Source organism: Bison bison, unplaced genomic scaffold, assembly GCF_000754665.1.
Source record: "Bison bison bison isolate TAMUID 2011002044 unplaced genomic scaffold, Bison_UMD1.0 scf7180017864492, whole genome shotgun sequence".
In the NCBI taxonomy this organism is placed as follows: domain Eukaryota; kingdom Metazoa; phylum Chordata; class Mammalia; order Artiodactyla; family Bovidae; genus Bison; species Bison bison.
Window position 1 is genome coordinate 11,204,218 of NW_011495051.1, and position 27,884 is coordinate 11,232,101.

General features: G+C 39.0%; 1 protein-coding gene and 1 pseudogene across 2 annotated transcripts in view; both read right to left on the bottom strand.

Moving 5' to 3' along the window:
• The window catches only part of GRM7 (glutamate receptor, metabotropic 7), a 942,809-nt gene that overhangs the window by 356,982 nt on the left and 557,943 nt on the right, over positions 1 to 27,884 (bottom strand). The window lies entirely within an intron of this gene.
• The window catches only part of LOC104979867, a 925-nt pseudogene continuing 349 nt past the window's right edge, over positions 27,309 to 27,884 (bottom strand).

The following is a 27,884-nucleotide window of genomic DNA, read 5'->3' on the forward strand; positions in this document are numbered from 1 at the left end:
GGTGGAAGAAGTTAACTACATAATGACCAAAGTGTAGCCCTGAGACACGCTGCCACAATTCTGAGAACTGGCCTCAACAAAGTGGGATCACATTGACCCTGGAACTAAAGGTTAACTGTACTCAAAACAGCTGAGATGACACTATCAGACCATGGCATGATCAACTTGAAGATGACTGTCAGAGCTGACTGTGCTGTTTCTACATGTAGCCCCTCCTCTGCCTGTGCACCCCTGAAGGTCCCCTTTAAAAGCTCTTGCCCACTGATTGTCAGTGGAGGAGCTGACCTTTGGACACAAGTCTACCCTTGGTCCTGGTTGCTGGCCTCTGAAATAAAGCAAACTTTTCTTTTCACGAGTTGCGCCTCTTTATTGGCTTTTGAGTGGCAAGCAGCCAGACCCCAATTTTGGTCACATGTTAATTACCTTTTCTGAAGGCCCATCGCCTTCAAGGAAAACTCAGAGCCCTTAGCCAGGTACCAACCTAGCATAAACTGGCTTTTGGATGGTTTTCTAGAGACTGGAACTGCTAACCCATAGGAGACCTGCTACGGATCTGTGGGTCTTTACAATCCACTATGTGTCAAGCACTTAGCACTGTGCCTGCTCCAGTAAAATACGAACTGTTCTTTAGTAAACACACTCATCCATTAAACATTTATGGAGCAGCTACCCTGTGACAGGTACTCTACTCTGTACTCACAGACCTTGGGATTAAAACATACATGGCCCTTCATGAGATTAAGAGCCAGTCTGATGGAGAAGATAGACTTAACAAGCACCATTTAAATAAATATAAAATTACAACTATGATGGCTTCTATGAAAGAAGGCTACATGATGTTTGGGGAGCACAGAGACAGAACTGTGTTAGGGAGTCAGAGAGGGCTTCCTGGAGAGAGTAGATACGTAGGTAGAAAAAAAAAAAGGAAAACCAGGGAGCAGATAAGAGCAGAGATAGGACATTCATTCACATGGAATAGCTATGCCTTAGGAATATCCCCTTCATGGATCACTGCCTTGTCGTGGCAAAGGGCTTGTGTAACTCAATGAAGTTATGAGTCATGCTGTGTAGGGCCACCCAAGACAGACAGGTCATAGTGGAGAGTTCTGACAAGACATGATTCACTGGAGGAGGGAATGGCAAACCACTCCAGTATCTTAAACATGAGAACTCAATGAACTGTATAAAAAGGTAAAAAGATCTAACACTGAAAGATGAGCCCCCTAGATTAGAAGGTGTCCAATAAGCTACTGAAAAGAGTAGAGGAGAGTTACCAATAGCCCCAAAATGAAGTGGCTGGGCTAAAGCGGAAGCAATGTTCAATTGTGGATGTGTCTGGTGATGAAAGTAAAATCCGATGCTGTAAAAACAATATTGCATAGGAACCTGGAATTCTAGGTCCATGAATCAAGGTAAATTGGGTGTGGTCAAGCAGGAGATGGCAAAAGTAAATAATTGACACCTTAGGAATCAGTGAACTAAAATGGATGGAAAATAGTGAATTTAATTCATTATGTCTACTACTGTGGGCAAGAATCCCATAGAAGGAATGGAGTAGCCCTCATAATCAAAAAAAGTGTCTGAAATGCAGTACTTGGGTGCAACCTTAAAAACGACAGAATGATCTCAGTTCATTTCCAAGGCAAACCATTCAATACCACAGTAATCCAAGTCTATGGCCCAACCACCAATGCCAAAGAAGCTGAAGGTGATGAGTTCTATGAATACCTAGAAGACTTCCTAGAACTAGCATCAAAAAACTATATTCTATTCATCATAGGAGACTGGAATGCAGAGGCAGGAAGTTAAGATACCTGGGGTAACAGGCAAGTTTGGTCCTGGAGTACAAGATGAAGCAGGGTAAAGGCTAACAGATTTCTGCCAAGAGAATGCCCTGGTCATTGCAAACATTCTCTCCCAACAACACAAGAGACAACTTTACACATGGATATCTCTAAATGGTCAATACCGAAATCTGACTGACTACATTCTTTGTTGCTGATGATGTAGCAATACAGTCAGTAAAAATAAGACCTGGGGTTGACTGTGGCTCAGATCATCAGCCTCAGCAAGATTCAGGCTTAAAGTAAAGAAACTGGGGAAGACCACTAAACCAGTCAAGTACGACTTAAATCAAATTCCCTATGAATATACAGTGGAGGCGACAAATAGATTCAAGGGGCTAGATCTAGTAAACAGAGTGCCTGAAGAAATATAGACAGAGGTCCATAATACTGTGCAGGGAGCAGCAAACAAAACCATCCCAAAGAAAAAGAAAAGGAAGAAGACAAAGTGGTTGTCTGGGGAGGGTTTACAAATAGCTGAGGAAAGAAGAGAAGCACAAAGAAAGGATGAAAGGGGAAGGTACACCCAACTAAATGCAGAGTTCCAGAGAACAGCAAGGAAAGACAGGAAGGCCTTCTTCAATGAACAATGCAAAGAAATAGAGGGAAACAACAGAAAGAGTAAGACTAGAGATCTCTTCAAGAAAATTGGAAATATCAAAGGAACATTTTATCCAATGACGGGCACAATAAAGGACAGAAATAGTAAAGACCTAAATGAAGCAGAAGAGATCAAGAAGAGATGAAAAGAATACACAGAAGAACTGTATAAAAAAAGATCTTAATGATCTGGATAACCATGACGATGTAGTCTTTTACTTAAAGCCAGACACATTCTGGAGTGTGAAGTCAAGTAGGCCTTAGAAAGCAGTGCTGCCAATAAAGCTAGTAGAGGTGATGGGACCCTAAGTTATGATACTATTAAAGTGTTTCACTGAATATGTCAGCATATTTGGAAAACCCAGAAGTGACCACTGGACTGGAAAAGGTCAATCCCCATCCCAATTTCCAAGAAGGGAAATACTGAAGAATGTTCAAACCACCAGACAATTTCACTCATTCCCAATGCTAGTAAGGTTATGCTCAAAATTCAGCAAGCTAGGCTTCAGCATTACATGGACTGAGAATTTCCAGATGTTTAAGCTGGGTTTAGAAAAGGCAGAGGAACCTGAGATCAAATTGCCAACGTTCACTGAATTCCAGAAAAATATCTACCTCTGTTTCATTGACTATGCTAAACCCTTTGACTGTGTGGCTCATAATAAACTAGAGAAAATTCTTAGAGAGATGTGAATACCAGACCATATTACCCGTCTATTGAGAAACCTGTATGCGGGTCAAGAAGCAACAATTAGAATCTTGCATGGAAAAACTGACTGGTTCAGGACTGAGAAAGGAGTACAACAAGGTTGTTTATTGTTACCCTGTTTATTTAATTTATACACAGCACATCCTGCAAAATGCTAGACTGGATGAATTACAAGCTGGAATCAAGATCACCAGGAGAAATATCAACAACCTCAGACATGCGTATGATACCACTCTAATGGCAGAAAGTGAAGAGGAAATAATGAGTCTCTTGATGAGGGTGAAGGAGGACAGTAAAAAAGCCAGCTTAAAATGCAATATTAAAAAATACACACACAAACAAAAACTAAAATCATGGCATTTTGTCCCATCACTTCAAGGCAAGTAGTAGGGGAAAAGATGGAAGTAGGGACATATTTCCTCTTCTTGGGCTCTAAAATCACTGCATATGGTGACTGTAGCCATGAAATTAGAAGATCATTGATTCTTGGCAGGAAAGAAGTGTTTTAAGCAGCAAATACATCACTTTGCTGACAAAAGGTCCATATAGTCAAGGCTCTGGTCTCTCCAGGAGTCATGTACAGATGTGAGAGCTGGATCATAAAGAAGGCAGAGCATTGAAGAATTCATGCTTTTGAGCTGTGGTGCAGAGAAGACTCTTGAGAGTCCTGTGGACAGCAAGGAGATCCAACCAGTCCATATAAAAGAAATCAACCATGAATACTCTTTGGAAGGACTGATGCTGAAGCTCCAATACTTTGGCCACCTGATGCAAAGAAAACTTGACTCATTGAAAAAGACCCTGATGCTGGGAAAGACTGAAGACAGAAGAAGAAGAGGGTGACAGAGGTTGAGATGGTTGGATGGCATCACAGATTCAATGGATATGAACTTGGGAAAACTCCAGGAGATGGTGAGGGACAGGAAAGCCTGGCGTGTTGCAGTCCATGGGGTTGCAAAGAGTCAGACACAACTTGGTGGCTGAACAACAACAATAGGAATATCAAAGTCACTCTCACATTACACAACACCCAGGACAGCTGGCCTCAAAATCAACACATATAAATGGACCATCTTCCATGTATATGCTATCTAGTATTGCTACTAAATTCTAATAAACCAAGGCATAAATGTTTATCTAATGAATAAATATATGAATAAGTCTCCCAAGTACTTGTTAAAAATCCTGATGTCACACAGACTTATATTTGTTTATATAGGAAGTTGTACCAATAATTATAATTAGAAAAATAATAAGTATTATATATATATATTTTTTTTATTAAGTGTCACATAAATCCTAGAAACTAGGTACTAAATTTAGGTTATTTATACTTTAGAGATAGAAACTAAGGCTCAGAGAGGAATTTGGGGTCCAAGTCTGGCTAATTCCAGACCCTGGTGTTTCTTCTCATGTAGAGCAGTGAATCACTATTCATTATATGAATGAATTATATGAATCATGAATTATATGAATCACTATTCATGTAATTGGGTAGGTCTCACAATCACCCTGATGCTGGGAAAGACTGAACACAAAGAAAGAGGCAGCAGTGGTTGAGATGGTTAGACAGCATCACCAACTCAACGGGCAAAAATATGAGCAAACTGTGGGAGATAGTTGGGCTTCCCAGGTGGCACAGTGGGGAAACATTGGCCTGCCAAAATAGGAGATGCAAGTTTGATCCCTGGGTCAGGAAGATCCCCTGGAGGAGGAAATGGCAACCCACTCCAATACTCTTGACTGGAGAAGCCCATGGACAGAAGACTGGCAGTCTATAGTCCATGGGGTAGCAAGAGTCTGACTGACTCAGCAACTAAACAATAACAACAACAACTGGAGAGCTGATAACACAGAGGTCAGGCTCAATGAAGGTCAGATTTGGTCTTTATTTTACTTTTACCCCCTCAAGTTCATCACAGATCACTAAATTCACTGCAGAATTCCATGGACAGAGGAGCCTGACAGGCTACAGTCCATGGGGTCACAAAGAGTCAGACACAACTGAGCGACTAACCACTTTCACACTTCATTACAATTACTACAGTCTCGCAATTTAACTTATATTTTTATTTGTTTATTTTTATCCTTTTTGCCATTGTGGAAGTATAATTGATTTATGATGCTGTGCTAATTTCTGCTGTAGTGCAAAATGACTCAGTTCAGTCACTCAGTCATGTCTGACTATTTGCAACGCCATGGACTGTAGCTTTGCTGTCCATCAACAAATCCTGGAGCCTACTCAAACTCATGCCCATCGTGTCAGTGATGCCATTCAACCATCTCATCCTCTGTCATCCCCTTCTCCTCCCGCCTTCAATCTTCCCCAGCATCAGGGTCTTTTCCAATGAGTCGGTTCTTCATATCAGATGGCCAAAGTATTGGAGATTCAGCTATAGCATCAGTCCTGCCAATGAACATTCAGGACTGATGTCCTTTAGGATAGACTAGTTGGATCTCCTTGCAGTCCAAGGGACTCTCAAGAGTCTTCTCCAACACCACAGTCCAAAAACATCAATTCTGTGCTCAGCTTTCTTTATAGTCCAACTCTCACATCCATACATGACTACTGGAAAAACCATAGCTTTGACTAGACGGACCTTTGTTGGTAAAGTAATGTCTCAGCTAAATAAGCTGTCTAGGTTGGTCATAGCTTTTGTTCCAAGGAGGAAGCGTCTTTTAATTTCATGGCTGCAGTCACCATCTGCAGTGATTTTGGAGTCCAAGAAAATAAAGTCTGTCACTGTTTCCATTGTTCCCCCATCTATTTGCCATTAAGTGATGGGGCTGGATGCCACAATCTTAGTTTTTTGAGTAATGAGTTTTAAGCCAGCTTTTTCACTCTACTCTTTCACTTTCATCAACAGGCTCTTTAGTTCTTCTTTGCTTTCTGCCATAAGGGAGGTGTCATCTGCATACGTAAAGTTATTGATATTTCTCCCTGCAATCTTGATTCCAGCTTGTGCTTCATCCAGCCTGGCGTTCTGCATGATGTACTCTGCATATAAGTTAAATAAGCAGGGTGACAAGCCTTGGCCTACTCCTTTCCCATTTTTGAAAATGATTCTGTGGAACTTATATACACTTTTTATATTATATTCCTATTTTTTTAAAGAACAGACTACTTAAGTGTAGTCACCATAGTCACCAAGGAGCAACAGAGATTCAGGAATTGAAGCAGAAATTAGAATAATTATAATCTAATAATATATGCATATTGATGTGTATCTGTGTGAATAACAGTCAACTGATATTTTCTTCTCATTTTCTGAAAGCTCAGAAGAAAAGTGATCTGTACAGATATCCCTTTATTATTAGTTAAATTACCAGAATTTTAAAAGACTATGATTTCAGTTCACAGAAAACACAGTAAAAATTATATTCAGGAAGAAAAGGTCATCTTTTATGTGGAGTTGATGAAATGTTTTATATTAAATTCTTCTTTTGTTAGACAGACAATTTTAATTTCAGAAATTAAATCTGCAGGTGATGCCAAAGCAAATATCCCATTGGGTACGTGGTGAACAATATTCCTATAATCCTGGAAGTAAACTAAGATCAGCATAGACATAATGAGCAAGGTTTTAGCTAGTATTACAAAACTACCTTTATCTGATTCTTTGTTCTTTTAACAGGGGTGCTGCCCTTAAACTCCTGAAATTTGCAGTCAAGACAAGAATGTGCAAATCAATAGACACATAATTCATCCCAGGCAGTATGTTTGGGAGGTGACCTTTCCAGCTGAGAAGGAAGAAAGCTCTCACAAATGTGTAGATGAAAGGAAAACTATCAGAGTGTCAAGAGGGGGTCAGAGGACACAGCTGCCAGCTCAGCCAGGGTGAAGCTGAGCTTGTCAGGTACTAATGGAGCTTCATGAGGCATCAGAAACTGACCAGTAGCCTTGATCACTGGCTTATCCACACAGCTCATGAACTGCAGGGTAGAATATTCATGTTTAGTCTACTTGGCAGGGAGGACCCAAAGCTTCCTATGCAGGAACCTGTAAACAAGAGGTGCTTAGCTTTTCCTGGTCTGCCTCTGACACAGGAAGGGCATGGTCATGATTCAGAAACACCTTTCCTAGCACATCATAGGGACACAACACTAAGACAAGAATGAATTGGCAAATAAAAAGAAGAGGAGAAAAGACAGATGGAGACAGAAAGAGAGAGAGGAGAGGGAGGAGACAAAGAAAGAAAAGTGAGCAAGTAGAAGCAAGGACAGGAAGTAGAGGATGGAGGGTGGGAAGGGATGATGGAGACATTGACAAAGAAAAACAGCAGGGAACTCACATTCTCTCCTTCTGAGAGGATCAATCAGAATGATATATTCTGAAAACAAGTATTTGTTTTATACCTTCTTCTATTTCTATAACCCACTGTGCATTGTGCATAGGTGTGCTATCTCTCAGCACTGTCCTACTCTTTGCAACCCTGTGGATTGTAGCCCGCCAGGCTCCTCTGTCCATGGGATTCTCCAGACAAGAACACTGGAGTGGGTAGCCATTCCCTTCTCCAGGGGATCTTCCCAACCCAGGGATCAAACCTGCTTCTCCTTTATCTCTTGCTTTGGCAGGTGGATTCTTTACCTCTGAGCCACCAGGGGTTACATAATTCACTGTAGTATGTTAAACTGTGGACCCCAAAAGATATGTCCACTTCTTAACCTCCTGAACTTGTGAGTATAACCTTATAGGGAAAGCATTTGGATGGTGTCTACCTAACAAGAAGTTATACTACAAATGGAGTTAAGACTCTCGAGTTGAGGTCATCCTGGATTATCTGTGTTGGCCCTGAAACCCATGACAAGTATCCTCAACAGGGACACACAGAGCAGACACCCACAGAGAGAAGGGCCATGGAGAAGACTGTGTGGGGATGGAGACAGAGACTGAAGTTATGCAGAGACTGAAGTGATGCAGAGACTGAAGTGATGTGGCCACAAGTCAAGTGATGCTTGGAGCCACCAGAAGCTGGAAAGGCAAGAAAAGATCATCTTCCAGAGCCTCCAGAGGAGGAATCGACCCTGTCAACACCTTAATTTTGGACATTTAGCCTCCAGAACTGTAATAGAATTAATTTCTCTTATTTTAACCAACAAGTTTGTGGTCACTTGTTTTGGCAACCCCAGGAAATGGATACAACCATTTGTTGCTTTTCACTTACCCAGTCATGTCTGACTCTTCACAAACCCGTGGACTGCAGCATGGAAGGTCTCCCTGTCCCTCACCATCTCCCAGAGTTTGGCCAAGTTCATGTCTTTTGCATCAGTGATGCCATCCAGTCATCTCATCCTCTGACTCCCTCTTCTCCTTCTTTCCTCAATCTTTCCCAGCATCAGGGACTTTTCCAATGAGTCAGCTGTTCACATCAGATGACAAAAATACTGAAGCTTCAACTTCAGTATCAGTCCTTCCAGCAAGTATTCAGGGTTGATTTCCCTTAAGATTGACTGGTTTGATCTCCTTGCTGTCCAAGGGACTCTCAGGAGTCTTCTCCACAACCACAGTTTGAAGGTATTGATTCTTTGGTGTTCTGCCTTCTTTATGGTCCAGCTCTCATATGGTCATATATGGTCATATGTGAACACTAGAAAGATCATAGCCTTGACTATATGGGCCTTTGTCATCAGAATACAACCATAACAAGTCAAAAATCCCATCTATCATTCCTTCCAACTTCTCTCTCATCTGAATGACATCATTTGTTTCCCAAATATGATACACTGAGGGCTTGTGGAATATATTTAACTTGTAGACATGTCCTTTCTATTTTGCCTCAGAGTATTTTTAAAGCCAACTAGAGAATCAGGAGAGTTATTTTTAAGTCCAGATTTCTAGCTTTCCTTGAAAAGACAGTCTGGGAACACAGATCCCATTCCTACAGTGGCAGCTGTCAGCAAGCGGTGAAGAACATCTATACCTTCAGGTGGCCTGAGCTCTTCAGCTTACAGTATCTGTTCTCCCATCATTACCACCTCTGATGGTGTCTACCTGAGTCTCTTTTATCTTCAGTAGGATGGGTGTGGTTTGGTAGACACTGAGCTTTCCACCACCAAGAAAAGCATCTCTCTCTAACACACATTGGCTGAAACTTCAGCAATATACAAACTCCACTGAAATTAGAAACATTATCTCAACAAATCGAAAAATAAAAACCATATGATTATCTCAATAGATGCAGAGAAAGCCTTTGACAAAATTCAACATCCATTTATGATAAAAACTCTCCAGAAAGCAGGAATAGAAGGAACATACCTCAACATAAGAAAAGCTATATATGACAAACCCACAGCAAACATTATCCTCAATGGTGAAAAATTGAAAGCATTTCCTCTAAAGTCAGGAACAAGACAAGGGTGCCCACTTTCACCATTACTATTCAACATAGTTTTGGAAGTTTTGGCCACAGCAATCAGAGCAGAAAAAGAAAGAAAAGGAATCCAAATTGGAAAAGAAGAAGTAAAACTCTCACTATTTGCAGATGACATGATCCTCTACATAGAAAACCCTAAAGACTCCACCAGAAAATTACTAGAACTAATCAGTAATTATAGTAAAGTTGCAGGATATAAAATCAACACACAGAAATCCCTTGCATTCCTATACACTAATAATGAGAAAACAGAAAGAGAAATTAAGGAAACAATTCCATTCACCATTGCAATGGAAAGAATAAAATACTTAGGGATATATCTACCTAAAGAAACTAAAGACCTATATATAGAAAACTATAAAACACTGGTGAAAGAAATCAAAGAGGATACAAATAGATGGAGAAATATACCATGTTCATGGATTGGAAGAATCATAGTGAAAATGAGTATACTACCCAAAGCAATTTATAGATTCAATGCAATCCCTATCAAGCTACCAATGGTATTCTTCACAGAGCTAGAACAAATAATTTCACAATTTGTATGGAAACACAAAAAACTTCGAATAGCCAAAGCAATCTTCAGAAAGAAGAATGGAACTGGAGGAAGCAACCTGCCTGACTTCAGGCTCTACTACAAAGCCACAGTCATCAAGACAGTATGGTACTGGCACAAAGACAGAAATATAGATCAATGGAACAAAATAGAAAGCCCAGAGATAAATCCACGCACATATGGGCACCTTATCTTTGATAAAGGAGGCAAGAATATACAATGGATTAAAGACAATCTCTTTAACAAGTGGTGCTGGGAAAACTGGTCAACCACTTGTAAAAGAATGAAACTAGAGCACTTTCTAACACCATACACAAAAATAAACTCAAAATGGATTAAAGATCTCAACGTAAGACCAGAAACTATAAAACTCCTAGAGGAGAACATAGGCAAAACACTCTCCGACATACATCACAGCAGGATCCTCTATGACCCACCTCCCAGAATATTGGAAATAAAAGCAAAAATAAACAAATGGGGCCTGATTAAACTTAAAAGCTTCTGCACAACAAAGGAAACTATAATCAAGGTGAAAAGACAGCCTTCAGAATGGGAGAAAATAATAGCAAATGAAGCAACTGACAAACAGCTAATCTCAAAAATATACAAGCAACTCCTACAGCTCAATTCCAGAAAAATAAATGACCCAATCAAAAAATGGGCCAAAGAACTAAACAGACATTTCTCCAAAAAAGACATACAGATGGCTAACAAACACAAGAAAAGATGCTCAACATCACTCATGATCAGAGAAATGCAAATCAAAACCACTATGAGGTACCATTTCACACCAGTCAGAATGGCCGTGATCCAAAAGTCTACAAGCAATAAATGCTGGAGAGGGTGTGGAGAAAAGGGAACCCTCTTACACTGTTGTGGGAATGCAAACTAGTACAGCCACTATGGAAAACAGTGTGGAGATTCCTTAAAAAACTGGAAATAGAACTGCCTTACGATCCAGCAATCCCACTCCTGGGCATACATACTGAGGAAACCAGAATTGAACGAGACACATGTGCCCCAATGTTCATCGCAGCACTGTTTATAATAGCCAGGACATGGAAGCAACCTAGATGTCCATCAGCAGAGTAATAGATAAGAAAGCAGTGGTACATATACACAATGGAGTATTACTCAGCCATTAAAAAGAATACATTTGAATCAGTTCTAATGAGGTGGATGAAACTGGAGCCTATTATATAGAGTGAAGTAAGCCAGAAAGAAAAACACCAATACAGTATACTAACGCATATATATGGAATTTAGAAAGATGGTAATAATAACCCTGTATACGAGACAGCAAAATAGACACTGATGTATAGAACAGTCTTTTGGACTCTGTGGGAGAGGGAGAGGGTGGGATGATTTGGGAGAATGGCATTGAAATACGTATAATATAATATATGGAAGGAGTCGCCAGTCCAGGTTCGATGCATGATACTGGATGCTTGGGGCTGGTGCACTGGGACGACCCAGAGGGATGGTATGGGGAGGGAGGTGGGAGGAGGGTTCAGGATGGGGAACACATGTATACCTGTGGCGGATTCATTTTGATATTTGGCAAAACAATACAATATTGTAAAGTTTAAAAATAAAATAAAATTTAAAAAAAAGAAACATTATCTCAAGAATACATCCTTGAAAAAGGTACTATAAAGGGAAGCTGAAAAGCATCAGGATATAAAATTGAGAGATTATTTTCACATACACAAAGAAAACCACTAACAAGATGTGTCAGAGAGAACCACCACTAAAATAGCTACGAAAAATCACCTATCCAAGAACAAGTGTATCTTTTCATTTAATTAGGTTGACTTTTGTCTTTCATTAGAATTTTAAAATTTCCCTTATGTCTACTCCCTTGAAGCTAATTTGTAAGTTTTCTGTGATCTTAATAGAAAAGATACACATTTACTTTTTCTAGAGCTAGATAAGTTCCTGCTTTTAGCATTCATATGGAGAAAATATAAAAACCAAGAGAACTCTGAAAAAGAAGAGCAAGTGTGCGTGAGTGTTTGGGGAAGCTGATGAATGGAGGTGAAGAAGAGGAAGACAAAGCCTACCCGGTATGGTATTGTGACAGCAGATTATAAATACCCAGGAAGAAAAATAATAAATTTGACACAAGACCAAAGAGATCAATGGACTGTTGGAATAAAACAGAAAGTTCAGAAATAGATCCAGTTGCATATGAAAATTTCCTATAATAAAAAATAAAGGTAGTAATTCAAATCACCACAAACAGAGTAACCTTTTAATAATAATCTAACAAACATCAACCTGTAGGATATTTGTTGGTTTATAAACTTGGGAGTTCCCTGGGTGAAATTTGAAACTGGCCCTGTATACAGAGGACAAGGAGAGACCAAAGAAAGAGACAGAGCACTTCTGATGGGTAGGTGGCAGCTTTAATAAGCCAAGGAACTTACAGACGAGGCTAGTATTGGGTGTCCACCTGCCAGAATCTTAAAAGTTGAGATACAGGCCTTTATACCATTCAGATGGTCTCAATTATGCCTTTCCTTCTCAAGTCTGCTTCTTGGAAAATGGCTCCCACTGTGGGAATGGTGGTCCAGCCTGAGGGTCAATCGAAGGTCAAATCCTCCAAGTAAACTCCTCCAACATAATTGTATAAGGATCACATTGGACCCCAGGCAGACATTTAACACTGCATTAATCCATAAGAAATATGGAAAGCAGTGCATGGATTTAACCATGAATGTGGAGTTTCCAGTCTTCACAAGAGGAGGACTTTTGCACAGTTGTATAAACTGGGGATCCTTCGCCCTTGGTTTGAGGTCACCTACTGCAGGATGTCTGCAGTGGGTTTCCGTACATGTGGTGTGTTCTCGGATACTCCCTGCACTGGCCCTGCTGGTACTGGGCCAGTGCTGAGGGCAGACAGCTCTTTGTCCTTTTCTCCCAGAAACTCGAAGTTCCTGGCAGACAAAAGACTGTGCCCTGCTTATCTCTGCCTCCCCGATTCAAGTTTTTGTAAACATTTACTGAAGTAAATTGAAGTTGGAGACATGTAAATCAGTTTGGCAAGAAAATCATTACTGATCTATTGGGACAAATTTAGACTCTCAGCAGCGCCCACAAATTTGCCGGCTGTATCTACTGATGAGAGTGGTAGAAACCAGCCATTATTTTTGAGAAAACAAATAAGAATTATTGCAATGGAAATTATTCCACAAAGAACACAAATCCCATGTGGAGCATTTATGGATGAGGTGGAGGGAATAATGTTTGCAATATTATCTCACAAAATGCCTCCAAAGGGCTGCTGCATATTATTTAATGAGAGAATGCCTGCCATCTTTCATTCCTTTAAACTGCCTGGCAAATAGAAGGGCAATTTATATAATCTGAGTATAGTTATATGAGAAAAAATATGGATGTAAACAGCACATGTTAAATTGATATTTTAATAGTTAAAATGATTAAAAACAGATTCTGGAACTAGAATTTTAGGGTTCAGTTCCTGACTTTGTTACTTGCTAGCTAGATGGCCTTGAGCAAGTAACTTGATCAGTGTAAGTTTCTCCACCTATAATATGGATGATGATGGCACCTGCTTCACAGGATTGATGGCAGGCTTCCACGTGGGGATGTATACAGTGTTTACAACAAAGTCACACTCATGGTGCAGGGTAAGAGTATAAATGTTAACTAAGTTAATAGAAAATTAACACATATATGCACACAGAAAAGATGGTAATGGACAAGAAGAGGAAAATTAGAGTTAAACACTAGGGACTATGCATAACATACTCAATTATCATACATAGACCTGGCTTTGAAGTCACATAGACCTGAGTTTGAATCCTGGCTCTGTCAAATATCTTATCTTATCTTATCTTATCAAATATCTTATCTTATCTTAACTTATCTTATACAAATGTAATCACTCAGGTTTCTATGACTTGTTCTTTGTTGATGAATTCTATATTTGTTCATTTAGTTATTTTTTCTTTCATTCATTCCAGAAAAGACTTTAAGCGACACTTCCATTTTTCTCATGTATAAAAATGAGGATGGTAGTACTTTCCTTACAGATAGATGTAAAGATTCAAAAATATTAAGTCAAAAACCACTAACACCTTTGTGGTTGCAGAGTAAATGATGTTCATTAAATGATGGTAAATGATGGTTCATTTTCTCTTGTTTATGTGTACAGTTTTTTTTTTTTTTAATTGAAGTATAGTTGGTTATACTGTGCTAATTTTAGGTGTATAGCAAAATGAATCAATTATGTAATTTTTTTATATTCTTTTCCATTGTAGGTTACAAATTATTGAATACAGTCCCCTATGCTACATGGTAGGTCACTGTTGCTTATCAATTTTATGTATAGTAGCATTTATTTGTTATTCCCAAACTCCTGATTTACCCTCCTCTCCCTTTTCTTTCCCCTTTGGCAACCATATATTTGTGTTTTCTAAGTCTGCAGTTTTAGTATCAGTCATAGATACTAGAAAGTAAAGTCCCTCATTGTTCTCCTATGCCATGTGCAGTCATGTCAACTTCAAAACATGAGCATCTGTTGCTTTCGGGGCAGCTCAGGATGCACAGGTCAGTAGAGATGAAAGGTACAAGGGCATCCCTCTGGCAGATCCTTTAGGAAGTAAGAGTTGAAGAGGCCAGCTCCAGGAGGCCACAAGCTGCTTCTGCAGTGTGTGAACTGGGTGGTGAGTCAGGGCATGTTAGAAGATCCCTGCTCTTCTTTCTGCTACCCAACCTGTACTATGAAGCTCAACTTGAAACCCTAACTTCACTGTTTCAGTATTCTGTACAGAACCCTGGTAAAGAACCTGACTCAGAAGCACCAGTCACTAAGATTACAGCATTACTCTTTGGTTTGGGTATTTATTGTCATTGTAATTTCTTGCCTTCCTCCCATTCTGTCTTCCTCATCTTCTCCTTCCTACATCCATATTATTTTATTTCCAAGATGTCCCAAATTTCCATATCTTTCTTTCCTCCCCAGTAACAATGAATATCAGAGCTGTGACACTACATTTGAGCAATCTTGACTGCATCAATCCTTACCATGACAGATACTGATACTACTTATCAAAAGTCATAAAAAAGGTACAAACTCTTTGCTCTAGCAATTTTACTTCAAGATACTATGCTCATAGAAGGAGAACATGCTTATTTTTTTTTTTCAGAAAAAAATGTGTCAAGTACTAGGTGAATTAGGGAATTTTTAATTTTTTCAGGTGTGATATGCAGCATGGTGATTATAGTGTTCTTATCAATTAGAAATGCATTCTGAAATATTTTAGGTAAGAAGATATAATGTCTGAAATTCAATCTGGTAAGAAGACATAATGTCTGAAATTCAATTTCAATTGTCCCTTCACAATAAAATTCAGAGGGGACAGTTATACCTGATTTGCAGGATACTGATGGCATTTACAACTGGGTTGTCAGTTCATGGGAGGTTATTTACACAATTTTCTATACTTGTATGTATGTTTGATAAATTCTATAATAGAATATTTTAAAATTGCTATGAAAATGAGGATTTGCACACTGTTAATAACAATGAAAACTTAGAATCATCACAAATACTCTGAAGACATGACAAAACAGTATTTATATGATGCAAGTATATGTAGGCATTAGAATCTGATGACAGGAAAGTATTAGGTTGGTGCAAAAGTAATTGCGGTTTTATATTGTTGACCTTTGCCTTTTTATACGGGAATACATTCTTAAATAAATGCAGTTATATTATACATCATTTCAATGCCTATTTCTCACTTTATGTTTGTTAATGACTTATTAATTGCTATCTGTTAGTCACTCCGTCATATCCAACTCTCTGTGATCCCATTGGCTACTGTAGCCCTCCAGGCTTCTCTGTCATGAATTCTCCAGGTAGAAATACAGGAGTGGGTTGCCATTCCCTTCTCCAAGGGATCTTCCCAACCCAGGGATCAAACCTGGGTCTCCTGCATTGCAGGTGGTTTCTTTACTGACTGAGCCACCAGGGAAGCCTGTTTGCTGTTTATTTTATATTTATTTTGGACTAGGGAAATGATGTTAGATGAAAAGCAAATTTCAGGGGTTTTCATATTTGAGTTCAAAATGGGTCATAACGCAGTGGTGACAACTCACAACATCAACAACACATTTGGATGAGGAACTGCTAACAACCATGGAGTGTAGGGCTGGTTCAAGAAGATTTGCAAAGCAGATGAGAGCCTTGAAGATGAGCAGTGCAGTGGCCGGCCATCAGAAGTTGACAGTGACCAACTGAGAGCCATCACTGAAGCTGATCCTCTTACAAGTACATGAGAAGTTGCCAAAGGACTCAATGTAGAGCATTCTATGGCCATCCAACATTTGAAGATAATTTGAAAAGTGAAAAAAGCCCAATAAGTATGAGCTGACCGCAAATTTTTTTTAAAAAAAGTCATTTTTGATCAGATTGTGACGTGCGGCAAAAAGTGGATTTTATATAACAACTAGCGATGACCAACCAGCTCAGTGGCTGGGCCAGAAAGAAGCTCCAAAGCACTTCCTAAAGCCAAACATACACCAAAAAAAGGTCATAGTCACTGTTTGGTGGTCTGCTGCCTGGCTGATCCAATACAGCTTTCTGAATCCCAGTGAGGCCATTATATCTGAGAAGTATGCTCAGCAAATCAGTGAGATGCACAGAAAATAGCCAAGCCTGCAGACGGCATTGGCCAACAGAAAGGGCCCGGTTCTTCTCCATGACAATGCCCGACTGCACTTCACAAAACCAATGCTACAAAAGTTGAACAAACTGGGCTACAGAGTTCTGCCTCATCTACCATATTCACTGGGCCTCTTGCCAACCAGCTAGCACTTCTTCAAGCATCTTAACTATTTTTGCAGGGAAATGCATCCACAATCAGCAAGAGGCAGAAAATGCTTTCCAAGAGTTCACTGAATCCTGAAGCATGGATTTTTAATCTACAGGAATAAACAAACATTTCTTGCTAGCAAAAATGCATTGATTGTAATGGTTCCTATTTTGATTAATAAAGATGTGTTTGAGCCTAGTTATAATGATTTAAAATTCAGTCTAAAACCACAATTACTTTTTCACCAACCTAATATAATTTGAAGAGTATACCTAGGAACCAAAAATTAAACTTAGTGTGCTATATTAAAATTTTAAAAATAATTTGATAGTATGGCTATTTTTCATATGTAATACTCATCAAATATCAATAGTTGGTTATTAACTGGAGAGTAGATGATGTTTATTTTACTTTAGCTCAATCATGTTTTCCATTTCTTTATATATTATGATACATTATATATATAAATAAAAACATACACACATATAAAAACGTATATATACACATATATGTATATATACACATATACATATACTTTATAAATATATATTATCAGAATATTAATATACACCCATTCCCCCTACTATTCAGTTTCCTGCAAGAAATAATACTTTGCAGAAGAACAGCTTTCCTCCAAGGTAAGTTAATTTCTGCTTCCATATATATCAGATTTTCACAAGTACAATTTATGAATCTGTTATTTATGACTTTATGTAAAGTATGCATAGTAAATATACTCATGTCATCATTTCCTGCATCTACAACCATAGCAGACATCACCAATCAATCATGATAATCAGTCATAAGGAACCTGGTCTCCAACTCCTACAGTCAGTGCTTCAGAAAGCTAATGTTTATCAGGCTTTTTATAAGATAAATTTATGTGCCATCCTTGATGAAGTGAAGGGAAATGAAGTGAAAGTCGCTCAGTCATGTCCGACTCTTTGTGACCCCATGGACTATTCGGTTCATGGAATTCTCCGGGCCAGAATACTGGAGTGGGTAGACTTTCCCTTCTCCAGGGGATCTTCCTGACCCAGGGATTGAAGCCAGGTCTCCCACATTGCAAGCAGATTCTTTACCAGCTGAGCCACAAGGGAAGCCCAAGAATACTGGAGTGGGTAGCCGATCTCTTCTCCAGTATATCTTCCCAACCCAAGAAATGAACCAGGGTCTCCTGCATTGCAGGTGGATTCTTTACCAACTGAGCTCTCAGGGAAGCCTGATATCCTTGATATGATTGTATATTTTCAAGCAATTGTTCCTAGAAATTTACTGTATATCAGTCTATTTTTCTTATATATGGATATTTAAATAAATTAATGATAATACAATCTAATACTTAATAGTTGACTACAATTCTAGAAGTTTTGGCCTGAATACCTTGTATGGATTTCACATATTGGACATCACATAAAAAACATCATTATTTGCTCTCAAAGAACTCTTAGTCCAATAATATATCTTAGAAAATACTAAGGAAAACCATATGGTGCTTTTGCCAAATATAATCTGCTAATTACATTCACAAAATCAATGTGGCAGATTGTAGAGATTGTCTTTATGGAAAAACAAGAATGGTAGGGTGTGTTGCAAACATTGTTTATTGATTAGTCAGTGTCTTAGATTTGATTTTATTGTTTGCATTATAAAGGTGATTTTTTTTTTCCTTATAGCTCTTCAAAGAGTTTAGATTTCCTATGAGTTTCTACTAGGTCCCAATAGGCTTTGTGGTAGGAGAGAAGAATTAGGTTGAATGTTTCTAAATTTCAAAGAACACAACTAGATATTCTATCTCTGTTGCCATCAACATTGAAGACCTGCCTTATGATTATTAGATCTCAGGGAAGTTCCTTCTTTACCTTTTTTTCAAAGAGCAAATCTTTAAGAATCTACCAGAGTTCCTTGTCTGTCTCCTAAACTCTAAGACCCTGTCTTAATTTCTATACTTTCTCAATATTCAGGAAGAAACTGGAAAGTAAGTTCTCACAGAGGTGGTTGGCCCTATAACCTAGCTAGAGAGGATCCTATGAAATCAAAGACAATCACGAAGGATCTGCTAGAAAAGTTCCTGAATTAGATTCATCTTTCATAGAGGACAGCCTTTAAATTGGAAAAGCAGTGTTCGCCAGGACCTGAGGCTACAGACACATCCACCTTGGACTGACAACAATGCACAGATCCTTTGTGCATTGCTCCTCTTTCCAGGAACTGCCCTCTGTTCTAAATGAGTGCTTGCAGAGTGTTTTATGTCTAGAACAGAATTCATATACCTGGCTATACAGTGGAACTCTACTTGGAGTCCAAGTCAGACCAACTAAATCAGAGTATCTATTAGTGGGCTTAGGCACTGACTTTCTAACTCCCCAGGTAACTCTTATGTGCAGTCTGGGTTGACAAAACCTGCTCTAGAATATTATCTGATTTGATCACTCAAATGTCCATTTTTACACACAGCCTCAGAAGAGTGGTCCAAGGGATACCAGAAACAGAAGACAAGGTACTTTGAGTGTATCCATTTTTGCTATATGTATCAAGATAGTATTGAAGCATGTTGCCATAACTGACTGCATCTCAATGCCAGTCTTTGAAAAGTATCCATTATATGAAAGGTTTCCAAGATTTTAATCAACAATACCTTGATATATAAGGAATATACATATGTTTAATCAAGCTTCAAAACATTCTAATGAATGCAAGATCACGTTTGTTTCCATAGTAAATTTTGTGAACATTTGTCAAGCATATATGTATATATAATTATATATATAATTTAAATTATTAATTTTTTGCACTACATATATAGTACAGAAATGTTTAAGAATTTTCTGAGTCATACTAAATTACCATGCTTACATTCATGTACATATATATGATTTTCCAAAAATCATGACCTTAAATAATGAATTAAACCCAGATAAAGCAATGCAGAGTTCAACAAATGGAATTTCTACCTATTTTTCCAGCCAATGACAAAGCAAAAACCAGGCAAAGTTGTCAGAAAATTATTCTGCATCGTGGAAGCTTCACATTTTATTTTTAATAACCGTACAAGAACCATGTTGCCTGGTTACCATCTTCATTTTGTACTCTGATCTAAAAATGTCTCAGCAGCCAGAAGTTTTCGGTGAGCTCCACACCTAAACTTATATAATCAAACATCTATAACAATGCAGAAGGAATTTTATTCAAAATGATATTCCATTTTCTTCCTAGTCATAGATTTAGCCACTGACTAAACATTAAGTGAAAGAAAAAGGAAAAAAAAAAAAACATTTTGAAGGAAGGGCTTTAGTTATGCTGATTGGAGAGACAGGAAAAAAAGAAAAGATAAAAATAAGGAAGAGAAAACCTGGTGGAATAATCATTCTAGTGTCCCAAATATGTGACTGTTACTAGTTGAATTATTTGGAATATAAATCAAAAGGAGAAGAAAACATATAGACCAAGAAAAGCTTACTACTTAAAATATTACCTAATAATTCATGACATAGGTGACTTTTATTTGGGGGTACTTTTCAGGTTTTAGTAAAACTGTTCAATATCTTCATTTTTTTATTTCTACCTTAGCAGCTCTGAGTGCCTGCTATTTTGATGTATATTTTCTGTGTGTTATTTACCATACTAATAAAGACATCATACTTTCAGAAATGTAAAAACAACCTGAGAATAGCTGTCCCATGTGAATAAATGTCTTCATGCAGAGATCGAGTTCAGGAAGCAGATTCAGGTTGTTTTATCCTTTCACCACCCATTACCAAGGTATTTCTGAGATGGAGATACTGCATGAGTTACTACATTAAGAATGGTTATTTGTTCTGAACTCTGCTCTCCTCTGCTTTTGGGTTATATCCTATTTCTAGGAATCTACTTACACATTCATATGGTTATACTACATGTCCACTAACTGAGTTATGGTTGAGTGTCTAACTCAGTCAGGGTCAGTCAACTTCCCTTTCTTAGGAACTCAAAATTGGAAAAGATAAAATTTCAGTGTCAACCCAGACTCCTTTAATAGTAGGAGGCAAACTCAGATACGTTCCTGACAGCAACCGAATAGACTGGACGGTTGAAACAGTTGGTTTGCTTTGCGAGAGCAAAATGAGACCATCAGAGCCCAAGAGAGAAGAGACATGGAGATAAAAAAAAGAATGTCAGGACTTCGTTGGTGGTCCAGTGGATAAGACTCCACACTTCCAACAGAGGATGCCAGGGTTCGAAACCTGGTTGGGGAACTAGAGTTCAACTAAGAGTTCATATGCCACAACTAAAGAACTGCATACCACAGGAAGATGGAAGATCCCACGCGCCACACCAAGACCCAGCACAGCCAAGTAAAATAAATATTTTAAAAAAGAGGAGTGTCTTGCATTTTCTACAGGGCTCAAATATGTGCTTCTAATCTGTTTCTAATACCTAGATATATTCTTTTCCCTTGGGTTCTATAAGATATCTCTTTACGATAAATCATCCCACTTCCTTTGTGCTTGGACAAATCCCAATGGGTATCTTCCATCGATTGCCAATTACCAGGGTTGTAACTAATATTGATGTAGGGATAAGTCAGATATGGATCTTGTTCTCAAGGAGACTGCCAAGCAGGAGGATACACACAGATAATTTTAATCAAAGGGAGACAGTTTCAAAAGTTATAGAGATGAGATGATAGATAATTTCCCAAGAACAAGCAAACATTCTGGCTCTGGTAAAGGTAGATCAGGGAAGTTTTTAGCACAGTGATATCTAATCAATGTCTAGAACATGTCTAGAATGATAACAAACGCTTTTTTCTTTCAGTTTTTTTTCTAGGTAATTGGTGTTGCAGGAGTACAAGTTCAGTTTTCTGCCTTTGGTTGAGGCACAGAAACCTTTGCTTTTCCTCCCACTGTGGAACACTGCTGGAGGGAGGGCCTCATGCTCTGCAGTTTAGCGTAGCTATGGAATGGACTTGGTATTCAAACCATATGGCAATATAATAAACATGGTGTCACCTTGAACATGATGCTTCCCACAACTAAGTATGGTCAGCGCTGTTTGTACCAGAGCCCTGCTCAGGGCTTTCCCCTCCTCTAAGGAGCAGGCAGCATGCTGAGTGCTAAGGGAGAGTTTTGTGACCATTACAGGCAAAGCCTCTGCTTGCTAACCCAGGTCTGCGGCATTATCCAAAGGAATACCTTCCCATTTTGGTCACCAGGGATTGCTCTTTTGTTATCTGAACTTCAAATGTGTCTTGGATGAAATCCGAAAATAGCATAATAGAGCAATTAATCACAGCAGACATTAATTAAAGCAAAAGGCCCCACAGCAGAGAAATTATGAAAACATACAATACGCAATCTTCACCCCCAAGTCACTTTCAGTCTTTGAAAGCAGATAAGAAAATACAAACAACAATACCAGTAATACTGAGTAATGTTTACCGAAAAAATATAAACCATTATCCAGGGCTTAGTGTTAAATGTGTTACTTTAATCCTCACAAACACTGTATGAGTTCAGTTCAGTTCAGTTGCTCAGTCATGTCTAACTCTTTGTGACCCCATGAATCGCAGGCCTCCCTGTCCATCACCAACTCCTGGAGTTCACTCAAACTCACGTCCATCGAGTCAGTGATGCCATCCAGCCATCTCATCCTCTGTCCTCCCCCCTTCTCCTCCTGCCCCTAATCCCTCCCAGCATCAGAGTCTTTTCTAATGAGTCAACCCTTCGCATGAGGTGGCCAAAGTACTGGAGTTTCAGCTTTAGCATCATCCCTTCCAAAGAACACCCAGGACTGATCTTCTTTAGAATGGACTGGTTGGATCTCCTTGCAGTCCAAGGGACTCTCAAGAGTCTTCTCCAACACCACAGTTCTAAAGCATCAATTCTTCAGTGCTCAGCTTTCTTCACAGTCCAACTCTCACATCCATACATGACTGCTGGAAAAACCATAGCCTTGATTAGACGGACCTTTGTTGGCAAAGTAATGTGTCTGCTTTTGAATATGCTATCTAGGTTGGTCATAACTTTTCTTCTTTTAATTTCATGGCTGCAGTCACCATCTGCAGTGATTTTGGAGCCCCCAAAAATAAAGTCTGACACTGTTTCCACTGTTTCCCCATTTATTTCCCATTAAGTGATGGAACCAGATGCCATGATATTAGTTTTCTGAATGTTGAGATTTATGCCAACTTTTTCACTCTCCTCTGTATGAATTAGCCACCATTATTATACCCATTTTGTGAATGAATACACTGAAACATACATAGTGTAAATAAGTTGCCCAAAGGCTCATATCTAATGAGCAGAACCTGAACACAATCTGCCTCATTCCGAAGGGTAAACTCCCAGCCACGATCCAAGAAGAAATGAGAAAATAAATCCATATAAAATTTTGAAAAGTGCTCTATTAATGTTACAGGAATTCAGGGACAGAAGGGGAATGCCAGACTAGAGTTATCTGTATTTATACCATGGAGGAACTCTGATCTAAGTCCCACCTTGAAGATGCAGACTCATATACATGGGAAGGACTACAGATGGCAGAGGATAAAAACAATAATAAAGAGGTGAGATGGTTGTATCGTACATGTTTCTGGGTGATGAACAGACCAATTTGACCATAATGAAGGCTTTATGCAGAGAATCTTACATAAAGACGCTATGGAATCAGATGCTGGAGGGTCATAAAGCCAAGGGATTGGATGTTATCTCACAAGCATTGTGAAGTCATTGAGGGTTGGTTCTTAAAGAGTGGATACCATGATAACAGAAGGACTTGAGGAGAACTAGCCAGAGCAGGAGAAGGGTTCTTATTTGTTGTGAAAATGTGACAGAAGCATTCATACGAGAGGTCTACTATAACTCTTGTCATACCCTGGAATGTAGAAACGATCATGTCCGTACTTGGATGTCAGGGAAGATGCCTCTTTTGAGGTCATCAAACGGCAAAGGTGGACACAATATTTTAGTCCTGGCCTGTTTACTTGAAAACCTAGACTCTTAATTAACTATTCAATGTGAAAACACTAAGCAAAGAGACATTGGAAATCTGTAATAAAAATTAACACTGATGAGTATTTACTATTTCTAGGTTCTATGTGACATACATGAAATTATGTATTTAAATCTTCACAAACACCTGACATATGAACTGAATTAACCACATTTTTCAGATGAGAAAAGTGAAGCAGAGATAGCTTGGGTCATTTGCCCATGGAGATGGGCAAAACATTCTATCATTTCTGGATGAAATGGGGTTTCATCTAGATTCTCTGGTTCTAGAGTTTGTGCTCATTGTTCTCCTATGAGCCTTTCAATTACAGAGGCAACTGACCAACTATTGAGCATGTCAACTAGAGTAGAAAAATCTGATGGGTATAGATGGAAAACAAGAAACTGCAGGGAAGAAAAAACAGACACTTGGTAATTCAATCTAGAGTTTGGGAAAAAAAATGGTTGAGGTTGAGCATAGCTTCAAGAAAGACTTGAGAAAATAATTGGTTGGTTGATTGAGGATTTTATTTTATTTTTTTTAGAAAGATGGTGTGATTTCCAAATCACTGTGCTTTAGGTGATGGTTGAACCGTGAAGGGTGATGCTCAACATCACTCATTATCAGAGAAATGCAAATCAAAACCACTATGAGGTACCATTTCACGTCAGTCAGAATGGCTGTGATCCAAAAGTCTACAAGCAATAAATGCTGGAGAGGGTGTGGAGAAAAGGGAACCCTCTTACACTGTTGGTGGGAATGCAAACTAGTACAGCCACTATGGAGAACAGTGTGGAAATTCCTTAAAAAACTGGAAATAGAACTGCCTTATGATCCAGCAATCCCACTGCTGGGCATACACACTGAGGAAACCAGAAGGGAAAGAGACACATGTACCCCGATGTTCATCGCAGCACTGTTTATAATAGCCAGGACATGGAAGCAACCTAGATGCCCATCAGCAGATGAATGGATAAGAAAGCAGTGGTACATATACACAATGGAGTATTACTCAGCCATTAAAAAGAAAAGATTTGAATCAATTCTAATGAAGTGGATGAAACTGGAGCCTATTATACAGAGTGAAGTAAGCCAGAAAGAAAAACACCAATACAGTATACTAATGCATATATATGGAATTTAGAAAGATGGTAACAATAACCCTGTGTACGAGACAGCAAGAGAGACACTGATGTATAGATTAGTCTTATGGACTCTGTGGGAAAGGGAGAGGGTGGGGAGGTTTGGGAGAATGGCATTGAAACATGTATAACATCATGTATGAAACGAGTCGCCAGTCCAGGTTTGATGCACGATACTGGATGCTTGGGGCTGGTGCACTGGGACGACCCAGAAGGATGGTATGGGGAGGGAGGAGGGAGGAGGGTTCAGGATGGGGAACACAGGTATACCTGTGGTGGATTCATTTTGATATTTGGCAAAACTAATACAATATTGTAAAGTTTAAAAATAAAATAAAATTAAAAAAAATAATAAAAAAAATAAAATTAAATTAAAAAAAAAGCATCAATTCTTTGGCACTCAGCTTTATTTCTCACATGTCACCATCTTGAAATTCTTAATAATTTTTGAGCAAGGGTCCTGTTCTTACTTTACACTGGAGCCCACAAAAATATGTAGCCAATCCTAGGAAGATCTCAGGTCTGATCTTTTCCAATTCTCAGTCAATAAATTTTTCTTTAAAATTTTCCCATCTATGGGCTATTAAATGTCTCTATTAATATATCCATTCACAAGGAACTTGCTATATCTTGGGGCTAGCTCCTTGCTGAGTGGATTCTTGGGCTTATAGGAACCTTTTTCTTTATTCCTATATGCATCTTTTGGTAATCTAAAATTTGTTTCTCTATAACATGTATACAGTTGTCTTGGTCCTAGATTGGAAGAAACAAAGTATAAGTTTTAATTGCATTGCTGTGTCACTTCTTTCATGATTTACCTGATTTCAAACATTGTGCCCCACAAACACTCTATAATCTTTCCTGCCAACTGCCAAGAATGAGGTTAGCACATAGTAGGCACTCTGTAAATACTAATGAATGGAAGTGGTTCTGAACCACTTAGATGGTTTCTCAATGTGTTAATATTTATGGGTCAAGCCATCCAACTTAACGTTTCTGAATATGCATCACTGTAAATTGAATTAATCTCCACATGGCAACCCCAAAACGTTATTAGAAGGACAACAGTCATTTTTTTTTTTCTTTTCTTTTTTTTTTTCATATTGGATTTATTTATTTTGGAGGGACTGGTTATTTCAAAAAGACATTTATCAATTTTCAGTATCAAAACAGTTACACTATTGGTTTTTTTTCTCCCAATTGGTCCCCAAAGAGACCACACCAAAGGAGAGAACATTTTAAGCCAATTAAGCTGCAGGATGCACCCCTAACAGACCTCACTGAAACCTCATCAAAAAAGGGGGATTGAGTAGGGAAAGAAACTTTAAAAGATCAGCACACTGCTAGCCCACAGACTGTAGAGAGCTCTCACAGGCAGAGGGGTGACCAGTTTGCCTCAACCCCAAAGAAGCAAAGTTCCAAAGTATAAAAATTTACAAGTTTTGTACATACGCTTTTCAAGATTTCTCTAGCACTAACAGATACAAAGCACAGTGAGATGGCACTTTTAGAGACAGCAGCTTCAGACCCAGAAAAGGGTGATGAGATGAGTTTCATATGGCTAAATCAGTGGCAAAACATAATTTTCTTTCCTTTCTTTCAAGGAGGCAGGAGAGCAAATAAGTGGTCACTTCAATATAAGGGGCACAAGATCCATTCTGTGAGCAGTTGGGAACAGGGTAGAGCTGGGACAAGGATTTGGTCTCACAGGTTTTACCATCTTAATTGTTTGGTCACTTCTGATGAAAAAAGAAAAAAAAAAGTTGTCCAAAGATACCGTAAAGCTGAAAACCTGAACAGCACTTTTTTTTTTTTTTGGCTAACTCCTTCTGGAATCATCTTTCTGCTTTGGCAGGTACTTTTTACAGGGCAATGAGGTTTCCCCAAATGGAGCCTTTCTCTGGGCTGCTAGGCTCTCAGTAAGGCAGGCCCAAACCTTTTCCCTTTCTCTCTGGAGAAGGCAATATGCATTAAGCTGAAATGTTACCTTCCAAAAGTGAGAAAGGGATTAGACTGCTGCTTCAGTTCTACGGAATTATCTGGAATGTTTTTTTACAAATGGTTGTAACATCAAGAACAAAAAAGGTAATTACAAAATGTGTACATCACAACATGCTTTTAAAGACACTTTGCATTGTGCTCACATTCCCTTAAACGTTGTTCCCAAAGGTGCTCAGCCTCTAGCCCAACTGGAATCTCTGGGGAGAGGCAGAGACTGTTTGGCGAAAAGGACACAGGAGTATGGGGGGTGGGGGAGGTGGCGAAAGGAGAAAGCAGCCTTCCAGTTAAAGATCAGCCCTCCGTTTAAAGGTCAGCTTCGGGCAGGCTGGCCCCAGTGGAGTCGGAGTCGGGGTGAGAGGGAGGAGCAGCGGCAGGGCGGGGCTGGGGTGCTCTACATCTTATTCAGGTCAAGCAGAGTCTGGTTCAGCATCCTTTGTGTACAGAGGTCCTCCTCTTTGGTGCATTTCAGTTTATCTTCCAAATCATCAATTGTCTTTTCCAGTTTGGCTACTGATCTCTCAGCAAACTCAGCACGAGTCTCTGCCTCCTTGAGTTTATCGGTAAGAATCTTTATCTCTTTCTCATATTTGTCTTCCTTTTGAGAGTACTTTTCTTCAGCAGCACTCAGACACTTCAGGTGCTGGTCCATCAGTCTGATTTGCTCACCCATCTTTCGGCAACGGGACTCTGCCAGCTCCGCTCGCTCCTCTGTGCGCTCCAAGTCTCCCTCAATAATCACCAACTTGCGAGCCACCTCTTCATACTTCCTGTCTGCCTCTTCTGCAATGTGCTTAGCTTCTTTGAGTTGGATTTCCTGGAGTTCCATTTTTTCTTCATCTTT